The 27,620-nt window shown below is 40.0% G+C and overlaps 1 protein-coding gene across 3 annotated transcripts in view; it reads right to left on the reverse strand.

Moving 5' to 3' along the window:
- LOC122542453 (signal-induced proliferation-associated 1-like protein 2) overlaps nucleotides 1-27,620 on the reverse strand; it is a 557,075-nt gene that overhangs the window by 277,566 nt on the left and 251,889 nt on the right. The window lies entirely within an intron of this gene.

Genomic DNA, 27,620 nt, shown 5'->3' on the forward strand with positions numbered 1-27,620 from the left:
CTATATTTATAGCTAAACCAGGGACGGGGGTCCAAGAAACGACATGTCAGCAAGACAAACCATTTTTGAAAGCGCTAACTTGAATGTTGCACAAGTTAAAAGAAAAAAAATTTACTGAAAAAGTTTGAGCCATCACCCAAGAAATTTAGTAGATTCATTTTTTTCAGCTTTTGGACAAAATAATACATCAATCGTATTATGCTCATGTTGCAAACTATCAAATGAGCTTGGAAAACTCCAGATGTTAATCTTGTGCAAAAATAATTGTTCTACAACTTATAATACATAGGTATCAGTCATGATTTTGGTTGCCCACCCTCACTAAAAGCAATATATTAGTTGTGCTTTTGCAGTAATTTGGAACCTCGGCTTACATCTTTTAAGTTCACACCTTTCATCAAGATTAATCAACAATTAGGCTATAGCACGGATACACATCAACAATGCAGCAACTTTTCAAAATAAATTCATACTGTTTCATACCTAATTTTAACTCAGTTAATTTGCATAACCATCAGCAGCCCATTGCGTCCAAGGAGGAATATACAAACACACTGAACGAGGTCTGACCTAAGTTGGTAGTGAATGAGTTTTAAAACCTTTTATCTTTTATCCTCATGGGGTAAATTGTGGTACTTACTTATTAGATCACTCTACATAAGTGGACAAGATTACAAAAGATTGTTAAAGTGGTCTGCAGTGGTCTCTAACAGCACAATTTTCCATAGAGCAAGGTTGCAGAGGAAAACGACTATCACATTATAGCAGATCGAACTGTCGTAGTTCATGGAGGTCTGGCTCTTTGCCTTGACCCACGTCTGTGGAGTGATACCCCTCAAGCTATATATATTGAGTTGTCTCTTTGCAGTAGAGAGATGCTAATAGGGTTTTTACGGCTAATTACCTCACGTATAGTTTGAGAGCAAAAACAACAAGTCATAAGTACTGAGCATGTAGTCAGAAAATGTAAAGAGAAATGTGATGTCGCAAAATGCGATGTAGCTCTATGGAAAATCGTGCTGTTAGAGACCACTGCAGAAAATCACGCTGTAGAAGCCCACTATAGAAAATCACTATACCCATTCAGCAGAAAGTTTGCATTATACAAACAACATCCACGATTTTTTTTCGCATTATAACCATTTCGCGTTGATGAAATGCACATTATACCAGAATGATCTATACTCGCATTTACACAGTTTTATTTGTCAACACTGGCCCATGACAAAGATCCTTAAATATATGTCCTGTGCCAATACCACAGGCTCACATTCCTGCAGTACCTGCTCACACAAACACATGCTCGAATTTTTGTTTTACACCTTCTTCATGCTTTAGATTGAAGCCACATCACCATTCCCCACCATTCTAAACCCATATTAATAACTGTTGCTATTAAGGTGGTCAAATTTATTGTTCCACAGATATAAAATCTGTGTCTCAGGACCTTGGTTAATGGAGATGATCATCAGTTCTATTACATACAATACACACTTCAATACATCTTACTAAAATATCATTATTTCTTAAAGTTGAATAGCTTCCTGCATCTCCAGGATTATAGCTTTTGGCATCTCATCTTAGCAAACTCTTGGAACAAGAAATATCCATTATTGTATGTTTACTTAACCTTAATGTGACAATCCAGAGTAAGTGAGCTTATATATCTGCCGTAAGGATCTCGTAGTCAATCCTGCAATTGGTTACCGCCTCATTCTCCTGAGACTTCCTAAAGTTTATCCACAATGCATATTTACACAAATGGAAACAACTGCATAAAAAGCTATTAATTACCAGTGAACCCATCAAAAATGTCAAATGAAGTTATGTATCTCGAGCCAATGCCTTTCCTGTTTCCTAATACCATTCTGTATTCTTCTTTTACAAATACTGACAATTCAATTTTTAAATACCAAAGTAGGTCACAACAAAATAATTCAGCTCATTATATCTCTGCCAGCTCTTTGGTCGAGCTATTTCATCAATATCACTTGCTGCTACTTTACCATCATCATGTAATTTTTTTTCCCCACCATGTACTTACCCACTTCTGTACTGAAAGAACTAGTGAATCGGCTTCCACCATTAATTCAGGCACTGCATTCCAGATTGCAACAACACGCCGTGTAAAACATATCAGCTCTGATTCTTTTGCCAATTACCTTGAATCTAAGATCTCTAATTACTGACTCTTCTGCTAATGGAAACAGTTTCCCTCATTTAACCTAATAAAACTATTTAAAATTTTGAACACCACTGCCAAAGCCCCTTCATAATCGCACTGTTTTAAAGCAAATAATCTCAATTATTCAATCCTTTCATATTACTGAAGTCCCTCAATCTCAGTACTATTCTAATCAATGCCCCTTTTATAGTCTCTCCAAGGTCACATCATCCTTGATCCAGCAAAGAGCTATCTAGACTTTTATAAAGATTTAACATACCAGAGTGAATTTTATTAGAAATTAGCTAAATGTCAATTTAAGAGTTTCATGGTAGATTTTCCTCTGAGGCCTAGTCAGATTATCACACTAGTTTTTGAAACTTGGCTCATTACTTATGCATGGTCCTACAGCAGTCTTCTTCCTTCTCACCACAGCAGAAGTACTTGACACTGCTGGGACCTCCTGGGATTTCTGTTGCCAGCATATTTAAAACGCAGCAATGTATCAGGTCTGAAGCTGTCCTGCATGTTTCATGTGAATTTTCCAGGAAATGGCAGACACAGGAAAATTGGCACCTACTTTGCCAACAAGTACCTGGAAGTTTGATGGACAGACTGATATAGATTAGGGCTATTCTCTTTCTTCAGGACTGACATAGGAAACCATGCCAGCCTGGTCTGAGGTTGTCACCCATGGTAACAATATTTCCATGGTGCAGAGAAACATCCAGCAATATAGAAAGGAGGTGAATGATCTTCTCTACTGTTGTGACTGTCACAGAATATAAGCTTCCTGATTGGGACTGTTAACCTCATCCAATCAGGGAGCCCTCGCTGACAGACAAACAGGATTGTGACGGGTCTAGCACTGACTTAGCCAGACCAGTGTCAAGTACCATTTAAGTGTTAATAAAGGGTGACTTGGTGATGGGATGTAAGGATAAAGATGGCAGATTTCTCCCTAAAGACATTAGTGAACCAGATGGGTTTTTCCAACAATCGATCATGGATTCACGGTCATCTTTAGACTCATACTTCCAGATTTTACTGAATTCAAATTACTCCATCTGCCGTGGTGGGATTTGAACCTGGGTCTCTGGATTAACTAAGAATACCACTGGGCCATTGTGTGCCCAGGCCTTGACTGAAGACATTTGCATAGCTTCACTCAGGACATATCCTGAGCAGAGGGACTATAGGTCAGCCCACAGCAAAACCCCAAAGCAAAGCCAAGCGACAGCCAAACGGTTAAAACTTTCTTCGGGATCTGGGCCAACAAAGACGCTCAAGAGTCTGCATACCAGCAGCAACAAGACAGCAAAGAGGGCCACTGGGTCTGAACTGAGAAAGAGAACTCATAGGCTGGAATCCAGGAGAGTGCATACACTGGAAAGCCCACCTAGTATGGAACAGTTAAATTGCTCAGCAACATCCAAATCAGAACAAAAATATCTGGTTAAATGGTGACCCGGTTCGAATGGATGTTGACACCGGCGTGGCTGTATCAGTGATTGCAGAACCATGAGTTCGATGCCTCTTCCTGTGCACAAAGTGCCCAATCAGCAGTATTCCAATGAAAATTACCATCATGCTCCAAAATAGAGCACTGAGGTACAGGACAATATTGCACATGGACCAGAGGGGTGAGTGTATCTCCAATGACAACGTCCTAGGATGAGGAGGTTCAGGCAGCTGCAGCCCAGGAAATCTGCCCTGAGATGATTAATGACTGCTATCCAAAATGGAGGGCCGGAGGAGCAAGAGGCAAGCTGGAGTCACCAAATGTTCTGATTGTCATGTTGTGAATTGTTGCCATCTAGTTTCTATCTGGCAAGCAGGAGAATGAGAACCTGCAAATCAATGAGGGAAGATGAACTATTAATAAGCTGTTAATGCATGCAAATAGATATAAATTGGCCTCTTACCACTCACTCTAGCAACATTCTTGTCTTACCATTCAACACCTGGTTACAGAATGGGATTTCTTGCTCGTGACATTGAAAATCTTATTCTGGCTGATTTGATCCTATTTTCACAACTTTCTCAGCAATGCCCTTGTAGTTCATGAACTGGAAAGATTCTGTCCAATTACTTTTGCACCCTATTCCTTTACTAATATATCATTTTCTGAAGAGAAAAAATTTGTAGTTTAGTATGGTCAAGGTAAGGGAGTGGGACTCTAAATTGCTCCTTCAGAGAGCTGGCATAAACACTATTGGCCAAATGGTCTCCTTCAGTTATCTAACCAGTTACAATTCTATTAAAGCCAAGAATCAAGTTTCTCAATGTTCCCTGCCAAATTGCTGGCTTTATGGTATAAACATCCACAGATCGCTCTGTTCTTCACCTCCATTAAAATTACATCCTGTCATTTATACTGGCTCTCCTCATTGTCCCTACTCCCAGAAGAGACGTGGGTCCAGATACAGTCGCAACCAGAACGGGAGAGGAGGAGCAATTGGAAATGGTCACCAGCACCTAAACAAGTGGGAGGCAGATGGACCTCAGCTAGTAAGAAACTGCTGTTTGGGACTGTCTTTAAATTAGTATAAATTAGAAAAATATATCCTTGTATTTGAAAGATAACTGAGAAACAGCTGAAATAAGTGGTTTTATAACAACATAATATAAAGTAAGTCAAAGTAGGATAAGGAGAAAAGTAAATTAGTTTAAACTACCAAAAATGTGCAGGTCAAGTGAGCTGGCCATGTTAAATTGCCCATAGGTTAGGTGTTAGGTGTATTAGTGAGAGGGAAATGGGTCTGGGTGGGTTACTCTTTGGAGGGTCGGTGTAGACCTGTTGGGCCAAAGAGCCTGTTTCTACCCTTGTAGGAAATCTAATCTAAAGTTAACACAGGGAAAATAATTTTTAGACTAGCTATGACAGTGGAGATCATTCCTGTGTGTTGCGTGGCCTGCAGTATGTGGGAAGCCTTATATGCTTGTGGAAGTCTCCGGATGACTGAATCTGCAGGAATTGTCACAGACTCGATCAATTTGAATGCTGAGATTTGAAGCCTGAGCGTCACCTGGAGGCACAGTAGTGCAATCGTGAGGCTAAGTTTTGTATGTTTTTAGATGTAGTTCCATCCCCACAGCTTAATGAAGTGCAGTGAGAGGGAACCAGTGACCATTAATCAGACGAAAGCCAGGGTGCATCTCTCTCAAGAACTGATTTTTCTTATGTTTGTAAACAGTAGGGAGTGCAGCCAAAGCCCAACTGCACAAGGGAGAGCAGAACGAGATAGTGAACAATATTGGTAAGAGATTCAATAATGAGCAATACAGACTGATATTGCTGTGCCCGCAGGCATCACTCCAGAATGGTGTGTTGCCTCCCTGGGGCTGGGTCAAAGGTATCATTGAACATTCCCTTCAGTATGTGAGGCATACTGAAGGGAAAAGTGAACAGTCAGATGGTTGTTCACATTGGTACCAATGACATAGGTAGGAAGAGGGATGAGGTCTGGTAACAAGACTTTAGGGAGCTAAGCAGATTTAAAAAGCAGGACCTCAAAAGATTGTAATCTCTGAATTACTCCTGATGCCACATGCTCATCAGTACAGGAGTGGACAGATACAACAGATGAATGCATTATTGAAGAGTTGGAGCAAGAGGAAAGACTTTAGCTTCCTGGATTACTGGCTGCATTTGAGGAACATGGGACCTATGCAAGACAGACAAATTACATTTTGAACTGGAACAGGAACTATACACTTGTGGTGGGATATTGCTAATGCAGCTGATGATGGCTTAAACTAATTTAGCAAGGGGATGAGATATTGTGGAAATACAATAGAGGGTGATGCATAGACAAGCATAGCAGAAGAACTAAGTCAACACAGAAGACAACTTAAATATAGTCAAGGCACAAGGAAACATAGCAAAAAAAGCACAGCATTTATTTTAAAGCGTGGCGTCTTGTGAGTGAGGCAGATGAGTGAGGCATTTAAAAGGTCTGTCTATACAATTCTTTAGCTACTTGTAAGAGTCTTACTGGTTTGCATGTACTCCTCTCTTCCCAAATATAGCATTGTACCCTTCCCAGAATTGCACTGAATCTATTAATTTTCTGCCCACTCCATTAACCTCTCCAGGTCTTTCTACAGTCTTGATGCAGTTTGCCATTCCATAATTTGATATCAACAAACTTACATTGTGTGTATTTTTTTGCTTAAGTCCAAACCATTTACTTGTTTAAATGAAAAACAGTAAATCCAGTATATAAACTAACAGACTGAAAACCATACAGCTACCCCCACTCTCAACTTTCTGACGCCTTACCATTCCTCTATTATGTTTTATATATGAACTTTAATTTTCAAAATATCTTTACTGAGTAGTTTATTGACAGCCTTCGTAAAAAAATTGTGTATACAACGCAATATATTCTCTTCTTCTTCATACATTGATTGCATTATTCTGGGAAATTATTTATTCTAGGAAATTAATTAAGCATGACTGAGAGGAGCAGGTGAGAGGAGGATCCAGCAACAGACAATAGCATCACTTAGGAGGAACAGAAGCGAGAAGGGCCCAAAGATAGGCCAAAAGATGGAGTCAGATTAATTGAAATTTATTGGCGAATAATATTACTTGCTGATTTCTCATTTCTAATTTAGAGTAAATAGTCCAAAAGAGGTCTTAAAGCATGGCAGGACAGCTCAGTTCTGTGGAAGGTACATCCTGTGCTACATGGATCCTTCATGTAGGCTAGAAGATCACATGTAGGAAGTGTCTCTAGCTGTAAAAACTTGACCACTAGTTTTTACAGCTAGTTGATCACTATCTGGATAGGGTAGAAATATGGATGAGGTCCTAAAAGTAGAATTTAGAAAACTAGGCAAGACACTAGAAAGTGGCACCTGAAGGGAGTTATCACAGGATTGCTCCCACGTATTATGAGCCAGGGAATGTAGTAGGAAGGTTCAGCAAATGAACATATGGTTGAAAAGAAGGTGCAGGACAGAGGGCTCTAGATTTCTGGGGCACAGGGTTCAGTTGTTGTGTAGATGTGATCTATAGTGTATACATTGAGGCTTGGTTATTACATTAGCTCCTGGGGCTATTATCCTTCAGAGAAGAATGCTTTTGAGAAGAGTTTAATTTAGTTTGTCGGGGCGATGGGAACCCAAGAGGGAAAGTCAGAGAATAAAAACAGAGCTGGTTATGGGAAATAATACTTCAATCTAAATTTATATTCTGTAAATTTAATGAGCACCAGTGGTGTGGAAGAAAATATCCTAGAATGTGTTTGAAGTAATTTTCGAAAGTAATTAAGTTGAGGAACCAACTATGGCACAGGCTATTTTCAATCTGCTTTATGCAACAAGAAAGGACCAACTTGTTGTAAAAGAATCTTTCAGGAATAGTAACCATTGTATGATTGAATTCCAAAATTTTCAAACCTAATAAATTTGATCTGAAACAAAGGTCTCATATCTAAACAAAGGCAATTATAAAGTTAAGAGGTATAAGTTGGTTCTGTTAGATTTGGAAAAATAAATGTAAATAAGTTGCCACAAGAATCTGTTCTGGGACCATTACTGTTTGTCATTTTTATAAATGACTTGGATGCAAGCAGGATGCAGGTGGATGAAGTAGTAAATTTGCAGATGACACTAAAGTCGGTGGAGTAGTGGACAGTTTGGAAGAATGTTACAGGTTGCAGGGGGACTTAGATAAACTGCAGAATTGGGCTGAGATGTGGCAAATGGAGTTCAATGCAGTTAAATGTGAGGAGATGCACTTTTGGAAGAATAACAGGAAGGCAGAGTGCTGGGTCAATGGAAAGATTCTTGGTAGTGTGGATGTGCAGAGGGATCTTGGAGTCCACGTACATAGATCCCTGAAAGTTGCCACCCAGGTCGATGGTGCTGTTAGGAAGGCATACGGTGTGTTAGGTTTCATTCGTAGAGGGATTGAGTTCCGGACCCGCAATATCATACTGCAACTATACAAAATGCCAGTGTGGTCACACTGGAATATTGTGTACAGTTCTGGTTACCATATTTCGGGAAGAATGTGGAAGCATTAGAAAAGGTGCAGAGGAGATTTACCAGGATGTTGCCTTGTCTGGAGGGAAGGTCTTATGAGGAAAGGCTGAGAGATTTGGGTCTGTTCTCATTGGAAAGAAGGCGGCCATGAGGGGATTTGATAGAGACATACAAGACGATCAGAGGATTAGATATGGTAGACAGTGAAAGTCTTTTTCCTAGGATGATGACGTCAGTTTGTACGAGGGGGCATAACTACAAATTGAGGGGTGATAGATTTAAGACAGATATCAGAGTCAGGGTCTTTACGCAGAGATGGTCAGGGCGTGGAATGCCCTACCTGCTAATGTAGTCAACTCAGCCACATTAGGGAGATTTAAACAATCCTTAGATAAGCACATGGATGATGATGGAATAGTGTAGGGGACGAGTTGAGAATAGTTCACAGGTTGGTGCAACATCGAGGGCAGAAGGGTCTGTTCTGCGCTGTATTGTTCTATGTTCTAAGGTTTGATGGTAGATAGGACACTAGCTAATATTTAAAGAACTAATGCCTGGCTTTCAAAAACATATATTCATTGAAAGAAAAACCTATCAGAAAAAGCGAGCGCCATGGCTAACAAGAATTGTTAAATATTGTCTTAGATCAAAGGAGGAGACTTAGAAAGTTGCCAGAAATTTTAAAGCCTAGGAATTGGGAGAACTTGGTTGAATTTTAAAAATGGACCAAGAAATTAAAAAGACAATGAATAAGAAACATAAAACCGATAAGTATGTTTAAGGAAAGCATTGGTCCACTACAGATAACAACTGGAGAATTTATAATAAGAAATTGAGAAATGGCAGAGAAGTTAAGTACTTTGTGTCTGTGATAGAAAACATAAGAGGTCTCTGAAATAATTATGGTCTAAGTGTCTAGTGAGTGTGGAACTGAAAGAAATTAAGGTTATTAAAAAAATAATTTTGGAGAAATTGAGACAAAGTTGATAAAACCCCAGGATTCGATGACCTACACCTAAAGTGCTAGAAGAGATAGCTTACAGAACAATGCATGCATTGTGAAGATCTTTAAAAATTATTTTAATTTTGTAATATTGCCTCCAGATTAGAAGGCTGCTGATGTAACCCTACTGTTTACAAAATAAAGGAGAGAGAAAACAGAGGTGCAGATGTGTTAACCTGGTGTCAGTACAAGGGAAAATACTAGAATGTTAAAAAGGATGGGATAACAAGATATTTAGGAAGTAATTGGACAGAGTCAACATGAATTGATGAAACGGAAATCCAGTTTGACAAACCTGATAAGAACTCTTTGAGGATGTTACCAGCAGATTCAATAAGGGGGAAACCAGTGAATATTGTGTTTTTGGATTTTCAGAAGGCTTTTCCCTAAAGTCCCACACAGATTAGTAAACAAAATTAAATTGCATGGGATTGGGATTAATATACTGGCATGAGGATTAGTGAAGAAAGCAGAGAATAGGAATAACCTGAAATATTCCTCAGATTGGCAGAATGTGCCAGCGAGTTACTGCAAGAATCATTATCAGGCCCTGACTATTCCTAATTTATAGCATCAACTTGGGCATGGCACTAATTTAATATTTCAAGTTTGCAGATGATACTGAACTTGGTGAAAAGTACAAAGTGGATGCAAATTGGCTTCAAGAGGATTGAGACATCCTGCTTGAGTTGACAAGAGCAATGGAGTTGAAATATGATGTGAAATTAACCACACTGATAAAGGAACAAATGCGCCAAGTATTTCGTAAAATGGTGAGTGATTGAAAAGTGCACGTTGAAAGGGATCTGATTCTTTGCTCATAAGTCACTGTAAGCTTGCATGTCAGTGCTGCAAGCAACTTGGATGGCAAAACTGTTAGTGTTTATTCTAAGAGGATTGAGTTCAGGAACAAAGATAACTTGCTTTGATAACACAGAACACTACTAAGAACACACAGAGAATTCTGTGCAGTAAGGAATAAATTACCTGAAGGAAGATATATTTGCCATAGAGTGTATGCAGCGGTGGTTAAACAGACTGATTCCTCGGATGGTGGGACTGCTCTGTGAGAAGTGATTGAGAAGACTGAGCCTGTATTCCCTGGACGTTAAAAGAATGAAATGACTTCATAGCAACTTTTCAAGTTCTTAAAGGGCTCACAATAGATGCAGAAAGGATTTTTCCCTGATTATGGGATGTAGAATCAGATGACAGTCTCAAGAAAAGCAAGCCATTTAGGACTGAGATGAGCAGGAATGCCTTCACTCAAAGGGTGGCAAATCTTTGGAATTTTACACCACAGAAGGCTTTGGAAGCTCAGTCATTAAATTCGAGAGATTATATATAGAGGGATGTGATGTTGGAAGTAGATTACCCAGGATCTGAATTGGGGTGAGCAGGCCTAAAAGGCTAAATAACTAACTAATTCCTGTTCCTATGTTTCTATGCCATTACAAATCTAAGTTGCTAAATAAGTTTGTTAATTTTATCTTGTACTCATTTGTCAATGTTAAGATTAATTACCATAAAAGGAACAAGAGCTACACCCTCAGGGAACAATACATCTCAAAGCCATTCATAGACTCACTACCCAATATTGAAGCAAGCTCCATTAGCTCAGGATGTTTCAAGAATGAATGGTTGTCAGCAATTGCTAAAATTACATTTTGCTAAACAGATTTTAATAATTTCACTGTGGGATACAGGAAATGTAGGAAGACAAGTAACACCCAACCCTAGCAGTTTTTCAAGTCAGAATAAAAAGACCCAGGTAGAAATTAATGTTTTCAAATTGGACAAAATTTTGGCAAAACAACATTCATTACTTTTAAATGTAGTGATAATATATACAAAAGCTACAGCCGTTTTGAAGCTAAAAATGCATTTTTATAGGCAGTTGTCATCTTACATGCAACAAATAAGAAAAAAATGCATTTTTACAGCATTTTCCACAACCTCAACATTTTAAAGCCTTTGAGAATAATGAAATAATTTAAGCATAGTCACTGTTGTAATCTAGGAAACGTAGCAGGAATTTCTCTACATCAAGGTTCCACAAACAGCAATGAAATAATTTCCAGACGAACAGTTCTTGTGATCTTGAGTGATAATAGCTCATTAGGAAGAACTCCCCTACTCTCCCTCCAATAATGCCAATCGGGTTCCTACAATCCACCTGAGAGCAGACAGGGTTTCAGTTTCACGTTTCATTAAAAATAATTGAAGACAGCACATTTGCCAATGTAACACTCCCTCAGTAATCAGTAAATATCACAATATATTATCAAGTCTCTGCAATGGAACTTGAACCAACATCTTAAAAAAAAAGAGCCAACTGAGTCTGACACCGGAGCAGTTCAAGATCCACATTCAGTAACTTGTCAGTCTCCTCAAGTGAACCAAGACAGATCTTACAATTCATCGGGATTTTGAATGGGACTGTAACACTCCATTACAGTGCAGAGGTGGAACTTCATTGATGCTACAACATGTACAGAAGAGATTGATATCGATTCTCTCAAATACCTTGGGTGGGACAAAGAAAAATCTGGGATTAATCCAACACTAAAGCAAGACATCTGTTAGATGTCAGGTGCAAAGCACATGGGTGAATCCCAATCCGAATGGACACTTTCCAGGTGTTCTTTGTATGGAGCCTGTGGAAAACAATGTGAACTAACCAGATGATTTCCTTCCCCCTCACCCACATCCTTTATTAGCAACAACAGTAACAAGCATAACTAACAAATTAATGTTGAATGGTTTAGGATTTTAGGTTTTCAATGTTAAAACAATGGGTTGAAATACTGCACTAAATGTTTCATAGGTATCACAGAACCATTTTATGATAGTACAGCATCACAAAAGAAAAAAGCTGTGAGCAGTTAATTTAATTTCAAACTATTTCAAAATCTTTATCACAGGTGCACTAACCTCTTTCTTTCGAGCTATCCTGATATAAAAGTCAATGTAAAACCCAAAGCAGAATGTCAAGACAAAGGACTGGAAGTAGCCTATTCACCCCATTAGGTCCATCAGCTTTTTTAAAAAAATAGTGATAGAAAAGGATTGATCTGGTTTAAAAGTTAGAACTCTAAATTGGACGAAGGCAAAATGTTGACAGTATTAAGCAAGAATTTTCAAACGTTGATCGGAGGCAGATATTTGCAGTTAAAGGGACAGCTGGAAAATAGGAAGTCTTCAAAATGAGACAGAGAGTCCAGAATCAGTATGTTCCTCTTTGGGTGAAGGGTAAGGCTGGTAGGTGTAGGCAATGCTGGATAACTAGAGAAATTGATGTTCTGGTCAAGAAAAAGAAGGAAGCACATGTCAGGTATAGACAGCAGTGATCGAGTGAATCCCAAGAAAAGTATAAGGCAGTAGGAATATACTTAAGAGGGAAATCAGGGGGGTGGGTGGGCAAAGGAGACATTAGATAGCTTTGGCAAATAGGGGTAAGGAGAATCCAAAAGGGATTCTACAAATACATTAAGGACAAAAGAGTAACTAGGAATCGAATAAAGATCAGCAAGGCAGCCTATGTGTGGAATAGTGTGAGGATGTGTGAGATACTAAATGAGGATTTTGCATCAGTGTTTATTGTGGAAAAGGATAGGAGAGCTAGAGAACTTGTGGAATAAACAGTGACATCTTAAAGTGTCCATATTACAGAGGTGGTGGTGCTGGACATCTTAACGCATAAAAGTTGGAAAAATCCCCAGGACCTGAACAGGTGTCCCCAGAACCTTGAGAAGCTAGGGAAGTGATTGGGCACCTTGCTGGGATATTTGTATGATCAATCACCACAGGAGAGGTGCAGAAAGACTATAGGTTGATGAACGTGGTGCCACTATTTAAAGGTTGTAAGGAAAAGCCAGGGAACTATAGCCTGGTGAGCCTGATATCAGTGGTAGGTAAATTTTTGGAGGAGATCCCGAGGGACAGGATTTAGATGTACAGCTCTCCAAGACTGTCCTTTCATATCTGGGTCAACCCAGTGACTCTTCCAATGCCAGTATATCTTTCCTTAGATACAGAGCTCAAAATTGTTCAAAGCATTTCAGTTGTGGCCTGACTAGCGCCTTCTATAGTTTGAGCAAGACCTCCCTTTGTTGGTAGGAGAAAGTGAGGACTGCAGATGCTGGAGATCAGAGCTGAAAATGTGTTGCTGGAAAAGCGCAGCAGGTCAGGCAGCATCCAAGGAGCAGGAGAATCGACGTTTCGGGCATGAGCCCTTCTTCAGGAATCCTGAAGAAGGGCTCATGCCCGAAACGTCGATTCTCCTGCTCCTTGGATGCTGCCTGACCTGCTGCGCTTTTCCAGCAACACATTTTCAACTCCCTTTGTTGGTACACCACTCCCTTTGAAATAAGTCATTTTCAATTTGCCTTCCCTGTTACCCACAAGTTGGATGTTAACTTTTTGTAATTCATGGTTGAGGATCCCAATTCTGTAGCTTACTGTGGTTATAGAATCAGTATACAGCACAGAAACAGACCCTTCCAACCAACTCATCCATTCCAATCAGAAATCTGGTTTCATTTGCCAGCATTCAACCATCCCTTTCCTATTCACATACTCATCCAGATGCCTTTTAAATGTTGTAATTGTACCCACTTTCACCACTTACTCTGGCAGCTCGTTCCATACACGCACCACACTGTGTGGAATATTTACCCCTTGGATCCCTTTTAAATTTTCCCCCTCTCACCTTAAGCCTATGTTTCAGAATTGAGGATCTGGAATCTGAGCTTCAAACACTGCCGCACATCCTGGAGGGGGAGAGTTACCTGGACGCTTAGTTTCAGTAGGCAGTCACATCCGGTAGATTAAGTAATTCAAATTCAGTTAATGATCAGGGACAACAGGATGTGACTGTAAGTGAGGCAGGTAGGGGGATTCTGAGCTCAGGAGTGGAGGAGCCTCAGCCTTCGACCTTGTCCAACAGGTATGAGATTTTTGCTCCCTGTATGGATGAGGAAAAGGGCTATAGACAGGATGAGCCAGCTGACCACGGCACCATGGTGCAGAAGGCCATTCAAGAGGGGGGAGCAAAAAGACAAGTACTTGTTATAGGGGATTCTATAATTAGGGGGACAGATAGTATCCTTTGCGAGCCGGATCAGGAGTCCTGCATGGTGTGTTGCCTGCCCAGTGCCAGGGTGCAGGACATCTCCGATTGGCTTAAAAGGATATTGGAGCGGGAGGGGAAGGATCCAGTTATTGTGGTCCATGTTGGCACTAACAACATAGGCAAAGCTAGGAAGGAGGACCTGTTTGGGGAGTATCAAGCACTAGGAAAAAATCTAAGAACAGGTCCTCAAGGGTCATAATCTCTGGATTACTGCTCAAGCCACGTGCTAATTGACATAGGGATAAGAAAATTAGGGAAGTAAACACATGGCTAAGAGGTTGGTGTGGGAAAGAGGGATTCCATTTCATGGGACATTTGCATCAGTTTTGGAACCAGAGGGATCTGTACCGATGGGACAGTCTCCACCTGAACCAATCTGGAACCAGTGTTCTGGCGAAAAGGATAAATAGGGTGGTCAGTAGGACTTTAAACCTGTGAGTTTGGTGGAAGGGAAAGGGAAAGCAACAAGGAATATGGAGTCAACTAGAAAGATAAGCAAAAGGTTAGGATGTGTGCAGGGTTTAAATTCAAGTCAGGTTAGGAATGAAGCAAAAAGGAATGCTAACTTAGAACATATTACTAGAGATGTTGGAAATCATGAGGATAAGAAAATTATCATTAAGGTGCTTTATCTAAATGCTCGTAGTATTCGTAACAAAGCAGATGAATTAACGGCACAAATCATCATGAATGATTATGATGTGGTAGGCATCACAGAGATGTGGTCGAGGGGGTTCAGGACAGGCAGTTAAACATTCAAGGATTTACAACTTATTGAAAAGACAGGGAGACGGGCAGAGGTTAAATATATGGCACTGAATGACATAGTGTTAAATGATGTGGAGTCTGTGTGGGTGGAGTTGAGGAACCACAAATGCAAAAAAAAACCAGAATGGGAGTTATGTACAGACCTCCCAGCAGTGGTCAGGACCAGGGGTGCAAGGTGTACCAGGAAATAAATAGGGCATGTCAGAGAGGCAAGGTCACAGTGATCATGGGGGACTTCAATATGCAGGTGGACTGGGTGAATAATGTTGCTGGTGGATCCAAAGAAGATAATTCGTGGAATGCTTATAGGATGGCTTTTTGGAACAGCTTGTGATGGAGTCTACAAGGGAACAGGCTATTCTGGACTTACTTCTATGTAATGAGCCAGACTTTATAAAAGATTTTAAAGTAAAGGGAACACTTAGGAGGAAGCAATCATAATATGGTAGAGTTCAGTCTGCAGTTTAAAAGAGAGAAGGCAAAATCGGATGCAATGGAGTTACAATTAAATAAAGGTAATTACAGGGGTCTGAGAGAGGAACTGACAAAAATCGACTGGAAGTAGAACCTAGTGGGGAAAACAGGAGAGCATCAATGGCAGGAGTTTCTGGGTGTAATTGAGGACACAGTACAGAGGTTCATCCCCAAGAAAAGAAAGATTATCCGGGAAGGGATTAGACAAAGGAAGTCAGGAAATATATCAAAGAAAAAGAGAAAGCCTATAAAGTGGTCAAGAGCACAGGGAAATCAGAAGATTGAGAAGACTACAAAAACAAACAGAGGATAACAAAGAAAGAAAAAAGGAAGGAGAGGATCAAATGTGAAGGTAAGCTAGCCAGTAATATTAGAAATGATAGAAAAAGTTTCTTTCAAAACATAAGAAACAAACGAGAGGCAAAGGTAGAAATTGGGCCGCTCCAAATTGATACCGGAGGCTAGTGCTGGGAGATAAGGAAATAGCTGATTAACTTAATAAGTACTTTGTGTCAGTCTTCACAGTGCAAGACATGAGTTATATCCCAACAATTAAGGAGAGTCAGGGGGCACAGTTGAGTATGGTAGCCATTGCAAAAGAGGAAGTGCTAGAAAAGCTAAAAGTCGAAAAATTGAAAAATCTCTTGACCCCGATGGGCTACATCCTAGAGTTCTTCGAGAGGTGGCTCAGGAAATAGCAGAGGCATTGACTGTGATTTCTCAAAAATCATTGGAGTCAGGGAAAGTCCCAAATGATTGGAAAATCGCTGTCGTATCTCCTTTGTTCAAAAAGAATCAAGACAAAAGATGGAAAATTATACGCCGATTAGCTGAACCTCGATTGTCGGTAAAATTCTAGAATCCATCGTTAAGGATGAAATTTCTAAATTATTGGAGGTGCAGGGTTAGATTAGAACAAGTCAGCATGGATTTAGTAAGGGGAGGTCGTGCCTGACAAATCTGTTAGAATTCTTTGAAGAGGTAACAAGTAGGTTAAACCAGGGAAGCCTGGTGAATATTATCTACCTAGACTTCCAAAAGGCCTTTGATAAGGTTCCTCACGGGAAGATGCTGAGTAAGGTGAGAGCCCATGGTGTTCGAGGTGAGCTACTGACATGGATTGGGGATTGGCTGCTGACAGAAGGCAGAGAGTTGGGATAAAACGTTCTTTTCAGAATGGCAGCCGGTGACAAGTGGGGTCCCACAGGTTAGACAGTTTAGAAGAGTAGTGCAGGAAACGTCTGATGAAATTCAATGTGAGCAAGTGCGAGGTCTTGCACTTTGGAAAAAAGAATACAGGCATGGACTATTTTTTAAACGGTGACAAATTTCATAAAGCCAAAGTACAAAGGGATCTGGGAGTACTGGTCCAGGATTCTCTAAAGGTTGATTTGCAGGTTGAATCAGTGATTAAGAAAGTGAATGTAATGTTGTCATTTATCTCAAGAGGGTTGGAACATAAAAACAGTGATGTGCTTCTGAGACTTTATAATGCTCTGGTTAGGCCCCATTTAGAATACTGTGTCCAGTTTTGGGCCCCAAACCTCAGGAAGGACATATTGGTACTGAAGCGTGTCCAGCGGAGATTCACATGATCCCTGGAATGGTAGGCCTAACATATGATGAACAGCTGAGGACCCTAGGATTGTATTCATTAGAGCTTAGATGGTTGAGGGGAGATCTAATAACTTTCTAAGCCATGCATTGTCTTGTGTAAGAGTGGATGCTGGAAAGTGGTTTCCGTTAGGCAGGGAGACTAGGACCCGTGGGTATAGCCTTAAAATTAGTGGGGGTCAATTTAGAACAGAAATGAGGAGACATTTCTTTAGCCAGAGAGTGGTGGGCCTATGGAATTCATTGCCATGGAGCACCGTGGAGGTCGGGATATTGGGTATCTTCAAGACAGAGATTGATAAATTCTTGATCTCGCAAGGAATTAAGGGCTACGGGGAGTGTGTGGGTAAATGGAATTGAAACACCCATCAGCCATGATTAAATGGTGAAGTGAACTCAATGGGCCGAATGGCCTTGCTTCCACTCCTATGTCTTATGGTCTTATGTTCTCGAGTTTTGTACTTCCCCACCCTGATGAAAAGACCTTGACTGTTCACTCTAACTCGTGCGGTCTCTGAATTCTAGTTACCTCATTCTTAAAGGTCTCCCAGTTCCCAACCGTCCCTTTACCTGCGAATAGCCTCCCCAATCAACTTTAATAGTCAAGATTGGCCTTACTCCAATTTAGAACTTTAACGTTTTGATCAGTTCTATCCTTTTCCATAACGATTAAAACTGATAACATTATGATCACTTTCCTCAAAGGTTTTCTCCTGCATGATCTCACATTTTCCCAGATTAGCCAAGTTCTTGCCCACTCACTCACTCACTGCCTTGGCAGACTATGTCACCCTTATCATTTGCCTTCTCATCTATTCTTGCGTGATTTGAATTTGGTTACAGTGCATTCACTTTTTCATCCAAGTCTTTAACATGCATTGTAAATAATTGTAGCCCCAGCATTGATCCTTTTGCAACCATTAATTACAGGTTGGCAGCTTGGAAATGCCTCCCTTATCCCAACTCTCATCTATCCATGCTGATATACTTCCTCCAAACCCTTGGGCTCTTACCTTACTAAGTAGCTGAATGTGTGGTTCAAATATATTACATGCACTGCTTCTTTATCGATGCTGCTTATTAACTCCTCAAAAAAAATTCTTTTAAGTTTGTCAGGCCTGATTTCTCCTTCATGGATTCAAACAGATTCTGCTTATATTTCTAAATGCTCTGCTGTCACATTCTTTATAATAAACTCTAATTCTTCCAAAAACAGATGTTAAGCTAACTGGTCTGTGACTGCCTTTTCTTTCCTTCTTGGCATAAATAAGATGTTACATTGGTAGGTTTCCAATCCTCTGCAACTTTTTCAGAATCTAAGCATTGTTGGAAGACAGTTCATCTATTATCTCTTAATATTCTAAGATACATCCTATTATGTTCAGTGGACTTATTGATTTTAGGCCCATTAGATTCCATAGTTATATTTTTTCTCTAGTTATATTTACTCTCCTTCCCTTGCCCTTGATTATTTAGTAATTTTGAAAAGCTATTAATTTCGTCTACTATGAACATTGATGCAAAGTTTTTATTCAACCTCTGTCGACTTCCTGGCACCTCCCCCTCCCCCAGTCTCATTCTAAGTGGCCCATGTTAACTTTGGCTTCTATTTTAGTTTATATGTTTAGAGGTTTTTGATGCCCATTTTGATATTACTTGCAAGTTTACCCTCCAAGTTTATAATTTCCCTCAATGTTTTGAGCATCTTTTGTTGGGTTTTAAAAACTTTTCAATCCTCTGGCTTCCCATTCAGCTTTGCCACATTTTCTTTCAAAGTGATGCTATCCTCAACTTCCCCAGTTAACCATGGTTGGCTTATCCCCTTCCTAAAACCTTCTTTCTCATTGAAATACATTTTTGCTGTGATCTAGTTTCTTAAACCTGTTATTTTTCCTCAACCATCTATGCTGCTAAACTCCTTTCTGAGCTTACTCCAGCTAGCTCTTCCCTCATTCCTTCATAAATGTACATTTCTAATCTTAGCACATTTGTTTCTGACCCAAATTCTTCACACACAAACAGAATGCTAATTTCTACCACATGGTCACTGTTTCCTAGGGAATGTTTTACTGACATTTTATTAAATTTGCTTCAATACAATCACCAGATCCAAAATGGCCTGACCACTGGTTTAAATCAACAATATCTTGTTCTAGGATCCTGTCCTAAATACAATGAGTTCTTCCTTGTGGTTATCTTTGTCATTCTGACTATCCCAAGCTCCAAAAAAAAAATTCAAGTCAGACGATTAATGTATTTTGATTTTTATATGCCCTCATTATCTCCTTATTTATTCTCTGGCCCACTAAATAGCTACTGTTAAGATACCTATAGACCACACTTACCAATGACCACACTCTGCCCATATGTCTTCACTTTTGCAATCCAAGATCTTTTATCAAACTAATTTCACCTTGTACTAACAATGCTATTCTGCCATCCTTTCCTCCTTCCTGTCCTTTCAAAAAGTTACACACCACAGAATATTTAATTCCCAGCTTTGATCTCCTTGTAACTGTCACAAAGTAATGGCTGTAATATCAAACATGTTAACCTATATTTATGCTATTTATGAATTTATTTTGCTCCAAATACTACATTTTTGAGTAAAGAGCCATTTTAACTTTTTTACAATTATTTTCCCTTTGGCACTATTGACTGCTATTTTTCTGTATTTGTCTACTTTGTCCCTTCATGCCCCACCCTGGGTCTTGCCATTCAAACATCAAGTCATTCCTGTTGAAGAGCTTATGCTCAAAACATCAACTCTCCTGGCCCTCGGATGCTGCCTGACCTGCTGTGCTTTTCCAGCACCACACTTTTTGATTCGGATCTCCAGCATCTGCAGTCCTCCCTTTCTCTTTATTCAAATAGCTGAAAAAAACCCACCCCCTCACTGCCTCTAACTAATTTAAAGTTCCCCTCTACACCTGTTATTTGATTTGCCAGAACACTGGTCCCAGCACTGTTAAAGAAAAGCATGTCTCACTAGAACAGCTCCCCTCTTCCCCAATACTAGTGCCAGTACCTCATGCCCTGAAACCCATTCCACGCACACAATCCTTGAGCCATGCATTTAACTCTTTGACTTTATTAAACCTATGTCAGTTTGCTCATGGCTCAGATGTTAATCCCAAGATTATGACATTGCAAGTTCGTCTTTCCAATTTAGTTTTCAACTCTTCAAAATCCTTCAGCAGAACCTCCTTTCTAGTTCTATCAACGTTGCTGGCACCAAGGATGGCCTTAACCCTGGCAGCGGGCAGGCACCACAGCTTTCAAGACTCCTGGTCACAGCTGCAGAGACCTCCCTAATTACACTGTCCTCTAAATACATACCTAGCTCCTTTCTCCCACCTTGAATGGCTCCCTATACCAAGTTGCCCTGCTCAGTTTGCTGATCTCAACCTGATAACCCTTCTGTACCTATGTCCCCTTACGACAGGGTCTGGGAAACAGAAGGCATAATCTCAGTAAGGAGTCACACAGTTAAGTCAGAAGAATTTCTTTGGAGGGCAGAATTATTTACTGCACAGGGCTGTCAAGGCTGGATCATTAAGTATATCAAAGGATGAGATAGACTGACTTATCATGAAGGGAATCAAGGGTTCTAGTGAAAGGGCAAGAAAGCAGAGTGTAGGATTATCAGATCAGCCATCTTCTCACTGAATTGCAGAGCAGACTTGACGGGCTGAATAGGCTACTTCTGCCTCTGCATCATACAATCTTAACTTCCCTGCAGTCTCAACTCTTGTTTGCAGGGCTGCAAGAACCTTATAAATTTCTGAACTTAAAAATAAAACAGAATACACAGGATATGTAGCATTTAATAATATCTTGTTCAACTTCAGTTAACACAATAGGCTTGATTTTCAGTTCAGGGTCAGGAACCAGATACCATCACTAGATTGTTTACATGACAATTTTCAAATGCAAATGCCCTGAGCTGAGCTGAACAGCCAATTAGCAATGCCAGCATTATCAGAATATAGGAATAACCTGCAGAGTACAAATGTCATAGGCAGATGACAGCTATGATGGGATTTATTGCTGCCTTGCAAATAGGAAAAAGCCAGCAGCCTCAAATTGGCCAAATAGCCAAAATGAGATAACTTATTCAATTCAGGGCTAGATCTCCCAGAGTTTCCCATCATTAAAAAAAAAAGAGAGACCTCTATGTTCTATTGCTTTAAGCAATTATAGCTAAATATGAACAAATTGAAAATTGCCTTCTTGCCCTCCTGATTCATCAATCAGTTCAGGAGAATACTAAGCCATTAATTAGAGATTAATAGGCTCCCTGTTCTGTCCATCCTACACTCTATTTGAAAGTGTTGTTGCATTCGGAAGCAGTAGGATGCAATGCACATATTCAAATCTCAGCCACAGATGTTCCCACCCCCATCGGCAATCAAAGGTCTGGTTCAATCTATTTCCTACACATGTCAACTGTCTGTTTTACATTAAAAACAACTTATTGACAAGAACCTGCAGGCTTTTAAAATTCTCTGTCTCATGAATACTGTGGCAACATTGTGGCTCTTCCAATGCCCTGCAGGAGACCATCAAATGAAAGTGAAGTTTGATATATTCTATATATTGTGTATATTTTAATGGACTGAATTCAAGTTCTGATGATGATCAATCACTTAGTAAGATCCATTAAAGCAAAGAAAACCCCACAAGATTCAAAGATGTGTACAGCAATCTCATTAATAGTAACCATAATGCTAGTTTCATACTACCATTACTTACAAAAATAAGGAAACACGGACATAAGATCTGTGGTGGACTTCAGAAAAAATGCCTGAATTGGTTCTGCCTGGCAATTTAGTGATGTAGTACAGTAAATACAAATGAATAGAGTTTTCCTGAAGCTTTTCTGTATGTTGTAAACAAGAATCAACACAACTACAGCTGCTGAGTATGATGGCGTTGTGGGCTGAACCTTAGTTTGTTTTTGGCAAAGTATCAGTTTTTCTGAGTTTCTGGAGGGTTTTTTTCCATGAGGCATAGCAGGTTTTCTGCCACATCTTACCACACTAGGTTTATTGCCTATCTAACTTTTCCCTTTGGTGTTTCTCTTGTCCAACTCTAGCCCCATTTTACCATTCGCCATGCTGAGGAAAACTCACCACTGCTGGAATATTCTGAAATGGACGAGCATCTCTATTGCTAGCACCACTTTTAAAAGGTTATTGTGCACCTGAACAGGCATTATTACTCTGAAGCTGACTCGCACAGTCCTGAACATGTGTCCCAGAAATAGCAGAAAAGAGAAAAATGGCTTTCTGCTTTGCAGACAGGGACTCTGGCAGACAAGATAGTGCAAAGCAAGGATGTTCTCTTCCTTCAAGACTGGCAGAGGACACCACAAAATCAGAACATGTCAGCCTGAACTGAGGCTGTCACTCAGTCTCAGCCATCTGGAGAAATGCACGGTAATACAGGAAAAAGGACACAGACTTTCCTCATTCCAGTAACACAAGTGCCAACATTGTTGAACTGATACCTCACACTCACTCATCTGTTATTGTCTCCCTTCTACCACGGCTCAAGTTCTACTACACTCTCTCTATTGCCTGGAACATCCTCACTCACTGTCATCCATGCAAACTGCTAACACCACTAGCAATGCATGTCTTTGCACTGCCTACTCATTTGCTCAAGACACTACTTCCCCATATCAAAACTAACTGTGTTACTCCTTGAAATCTTCATGACCATTAGCCTCTCTCATATTCCAGGAGGTTAAACTATTATAGGGCAGAAAGAATCAAAAAGGGTGATAAGGCTACCCAATATTCGGCTCCTCACCCTTTGAGGAGATTGGAACTCCGACATCCCTGAGCAGATGACTGTGCCCAAGCACAGATACTGGAATGGTATCGAAGGCTACCATTAACTTACTGTGCTGGGACCTCATGACCAACAGCTACCTCCTTTGACCTGACAGAGGGCTGCTGACAAGCTTCCTTGATTTATGTCTGTGCTGAACAGCACAGCAATACAGCAGTACTGCAAGTTTACAATCTTTGGCTGAGTGGCAAAGCACAAAAAGGCAAAACAAGGCATTGCAGGGCATAAAAGCTTTGGGCATACAGGTAGGCTGAAAGTGAGTAAGCACTAAGAGAGCAAGCAAACAGCTTAGAAATGCAGCCTGATCCAGTCCATGTGCTGGGTAACTGCCCTCGAGTGCAAAGCATTCTGCTGCAGCATTACAATGATACTTGTCGATACAGACAGAGGTACAGAATTAAGTGTAGAAATGTACTGTAAGTGGACCGGAGATGTGACATCGGAGTTTTTAAAAGCCGGCACATGTTGGATACCAATGTCTGTAGACTTGGGCACACATGGCTGTGCCTCTGAAGCCCGCACTGAGATGTTGGGCCTTTAAAGCAAGTAACGGATAAAGTAGTCAGGCATCCACTGTGACTTTTATGTTGTGAATTCTCAGCCTCCAGTTTGCTTGAGGTTGATGTTATGATGGAAAGCTGCATATTAGTGAGGTGAGATATACAATTAATACGTTTCTGGACGTAGGTTTCCTCGTTGAGCTGAAAAGTTCATTTTCAGACACTTGGTCACCATACTAGGTAACATCATCAGTGAGCCTCCGGATTCATCTGAAACATCTGAAAATGAACCTTCCAGCTCAGCGAGCAAACCTACATCCAGAGTCTCAACCTGAGCTACAAATCTTCTCAAAATTAGTTCATAAGGTTGTTAACAAGCATTAATCCCCTAAATAGGCAACTCGCCACTGCCTCGCAAGAATCTTGCCTCAATGCCCAGGGCATAGTTAAGAGACACAGAGTTGCATCAGACATCAAGATTGGTCTTGTTGGAGTCCTTGCACAATTCTATAACATTTCTAACCGTGGCCTTAGTCATTTACCTCCCCGCCAATAAGATTCTGCCTAACATGTATTTTTGCCCAATTCAGGATTCAAGATTTTATTTGACTTAATATTTAACTAAATTCAAGAAATCTCATCCAATACAAGCTCTCAGAAACCCTGAAAGGATATTACATCAAAATAATTAACGTGATGATCCACTTGTAAGCAAGTTAAAAATTACTAAAAGACCAACATCATGCACACAGGGTTACAGAGGGAAGAATTTAACTCTGTAACATTGTATTGATTTTTTTAAAGATATCACTAAGCTTTCCAAGAAGGATTATTTTTAACTTTCACATAAACTTACAGCTGAACCCAAAAAACTGGAAATTTCACAAACAGAATTTTCAAAGTCCTGATTCTCATACATATCTTAACATCATCCACATCTCAGATTTGAAAGATTACCTTGTTAATCTGCTTCATTACCCAGATGCAGTTCAAACAGTCCCTCCTTCCTTGTTGGGAAAAGCAACACATTGAGTGAGGAAAACAGGCTGAATGCTTAGCCAGGAAACTCTCCCATTTGCACCATAATGTTTTTCCTATCCCTATTTAGTTTTGAGTAGTCTCACTATTAAATCATGCCTCTAATTTATCTAGCGACGTCACCATTAAATTTATTTTCTATTATTCGCTGATGTATAATGTATGCCCAATGCTGTTGAAATTACAGCAAACAGAATTTTCTAAAAAGTCATGCATTTTTTCAGGGTGCAGCACTCAATGACTACCATGATACCAAGGTTCAGCAGAACAAATTACAAGATCGTATAAACTTGGGTTTAGCAGCTTGATCTGATTGAATTAGGTAAACTGTTAGATTCAATAGGATAGATAGAGGAAAAATATTTCCTTTGTTGGAGAAGTCAAAAATGAGAGAACATCAGTATGGTAATAGCTTAGTGGTAATGTCACTGGACAAATGATCCAGAATCCCACGTTAATATTCTGGGGACGTGTGTTGGAATCCTATCATAGTAGAAGATGAAATACGAATTCAATAAAATTCTGGAACTTAAAAAAACCTAGCCGAATGATGACTGTGTAACCACTGTCAATAGTTGTAAAAACACATCTGGTTCACTAATGTTCTTTAAGGAAGGAAATCTGCAGTCCTTACCTGGTTTTGCCATCTGTGCATTAGAAGATGTTTTAGACAGTGATATTCATATTCCACAAATGAATAAAAAATTCTTAAAACCAAAAACCAAGTCATTGAGGACAAAATCAGGAAACATGTTTTTTTGCAAAGGCTAATATAAGGGGAAGGCTGCAGCATGGTTGTAATGTATGTTCAGTAATCTAGACACTATAATTAGTAATCTAGAAACCTAGGCTAGTGATATGCTTCCAATCACACCAAAGCAATGATGAAATGTGAATTCTAAAACAAAACTGGAATAAAAATAACCATAAAACTCTTCTGGTTCACTAATGTCCTTTGGGGAAGGAAATCTATCATCCTGATCTGGTCTACATGCTAGTCTAGACTTATAGAAACATTATTCTTAATGTGACAGGTTGGCAACTAAATACTAGCCTAGCCAGTGATGCCCATATCCCAAAACAAAATCTGGACTCCTCACACCATCCCCATGGAAAAGATCTCCATTGCTGGAAGATTCAGAATTATCATGACTACAATCAATTGATTTTTGATAGGAAAGGATATCAAGCTAACATGGGCAAGTGGAGTTTCTCAGCATTATAGATAATGGAATAGAGGACCAAGGTAGGTAGCTACAGATCAGCTATAATAAAATGAAATGGTAAAGCAGGCTTGAAGGGCTAAATGACTTTCTCCTCCAATTTCAATACAAATCAGATAACATAGTAATGGGAGAAACAGCATTTAATCACAGGCATTGGATCTCAAGGAACATTAGAAAAAGAATTTGAGCAGATTTTTCCTTTTGTACTGGCAAATAGTATCATATATCAAATTGATCATATATCTGGTGTACAACTACACTCCTACAAGACAGCAGAAAATAAATTGAACGATGAGATTTTGTAGGTAAATTAGAGACAGGTTTCTGTTGTGGTTCTGTTCGCCGAGCTGGGAATTTGTGTTGCAGACGTTTCGCCCCTGTCTAGGTGACATCCTCAGTGCTTGGGAGCCTCCTGTGAAGCCTTCTGCAACACAAATTCCCAGCACGGCAAACAGAACCACAACAACGAGCACCCGAGCTACAAATCTTCTCACAAACTTTGAGACAGGTTTTAATAAAGAGATCTTTGAATAGTTAACTATTATCCAACAATGAATAGGGTTAGAAAAACTGTTTGCGGAGGTTTCTCCTTATCAGTGTGTTCAGGTTGCTTTCCTCAGTCAATATGTTGCTATTCCCAAGAAAGGAAGGAATACTTGAATTCCATCTGGGTAACAAGAAAGAGCAAATAGGTAACCTTCAAATTTGTGAATACCATGATATATGTGAGAATTAAGATTGCAGAGGATGCTGAACTACCACAAGCAGATCAGAGTACATTATGGAAATCACAGGATGCTGCACACTGGCACCTCAAATGCTAAATATTTGTTCAGCCTAAAGAAAAAGCATTAACGCCTGTAATGAAGGAGAGAAATCAGAGTGTCTACAGCATAGATATCTAAAAAGACTTTCGACTAATGTTGAGAAGTGATATCCAAGACGGTGGTGTAAAGGATGAACTGTATCATTGCTATAACAAGGTAAAAACAATAACTGCAGATGCTGGAAACCAGATTCTGGATCAGTGGTGTTGGAAGAGCACAGCAATTCAGGCAGCATCCGAGGCCAGGCAAAATCGACGTTTCGGGCAAAAGCCCTTCATCAGGAATAAAGGCAGAGAGCCTGAAGCGTGGACGGATGGCCTGTTCTATCATCTCCCAACACCATTGGAAGAAATGTTATTGAAGCTGACTTGTTAATTGGAAGCCTGACCCCTGGCCAAAGGATGCTGCGGATAGGCTAAATGAGCAAATTGTGGGATGTACACCCCTCCCTCTCAGGAGTGCGGGTTGAGACCTGTGGAGGAATGGAGTTTTACAGGGGAGGACAGAGGATGTGGGAGTAATCATGGGACACCATCCCCATAATGCATCCCTCTGATGAGTTACCCCTCATTTTTCTTCATGTAGGTTTTTGAAAATTGGCAATCCACATCTGTTTGATGGTCCATGCCAGCCAAGAGCAACATGTTATTGGGGGCAACTGAGATTTTGCCAAGTTCGATTGACCCTTAATTATTCACTTCCATATAAAGGGTGGGCTGCTAATTGCGATGTCCACCCACGCTATTATGAGGGTGGATGGCAGGAGTGTAGACTGGGCAGCCCCCCTCTCCTCCCCATTTGACATACTGTCCCACTGAAAGCACACCCAGCAATGGGGCATGTAATATCCAGCCCTAGCTTTCTGTTCAGACAGTGAACTGGGTATGAAGTCTGAGTTGTGAAGGGTTTTGAATTCATGTCTACAGATCATTAATCTAGGCCTTTGGATTACGAGTGCAGTACTAGTACTGGATTGATAGTACTCATTACCAGTATTAAATTCCAATAGCAACAAC

The sequence above is a fragment of the Chiloscyllium plagiosum genome, chromosome 3 (genome assembly GCF_004010195.1).
Source record: "Chiloscyllium plagiosum isolate BGI_BamShark_2017 chromosome 3, ASM401019v2, whole genome shotgun sequence".
NCBI classification, from domain to species: domain Eukaryota; kingdom Metazoa; phylum Chordata; class Chondrichthyes; order Orectolobiformes; family Hemiscylliidae; genus Chiloscyllium; species Chiloscyllium plagiosum.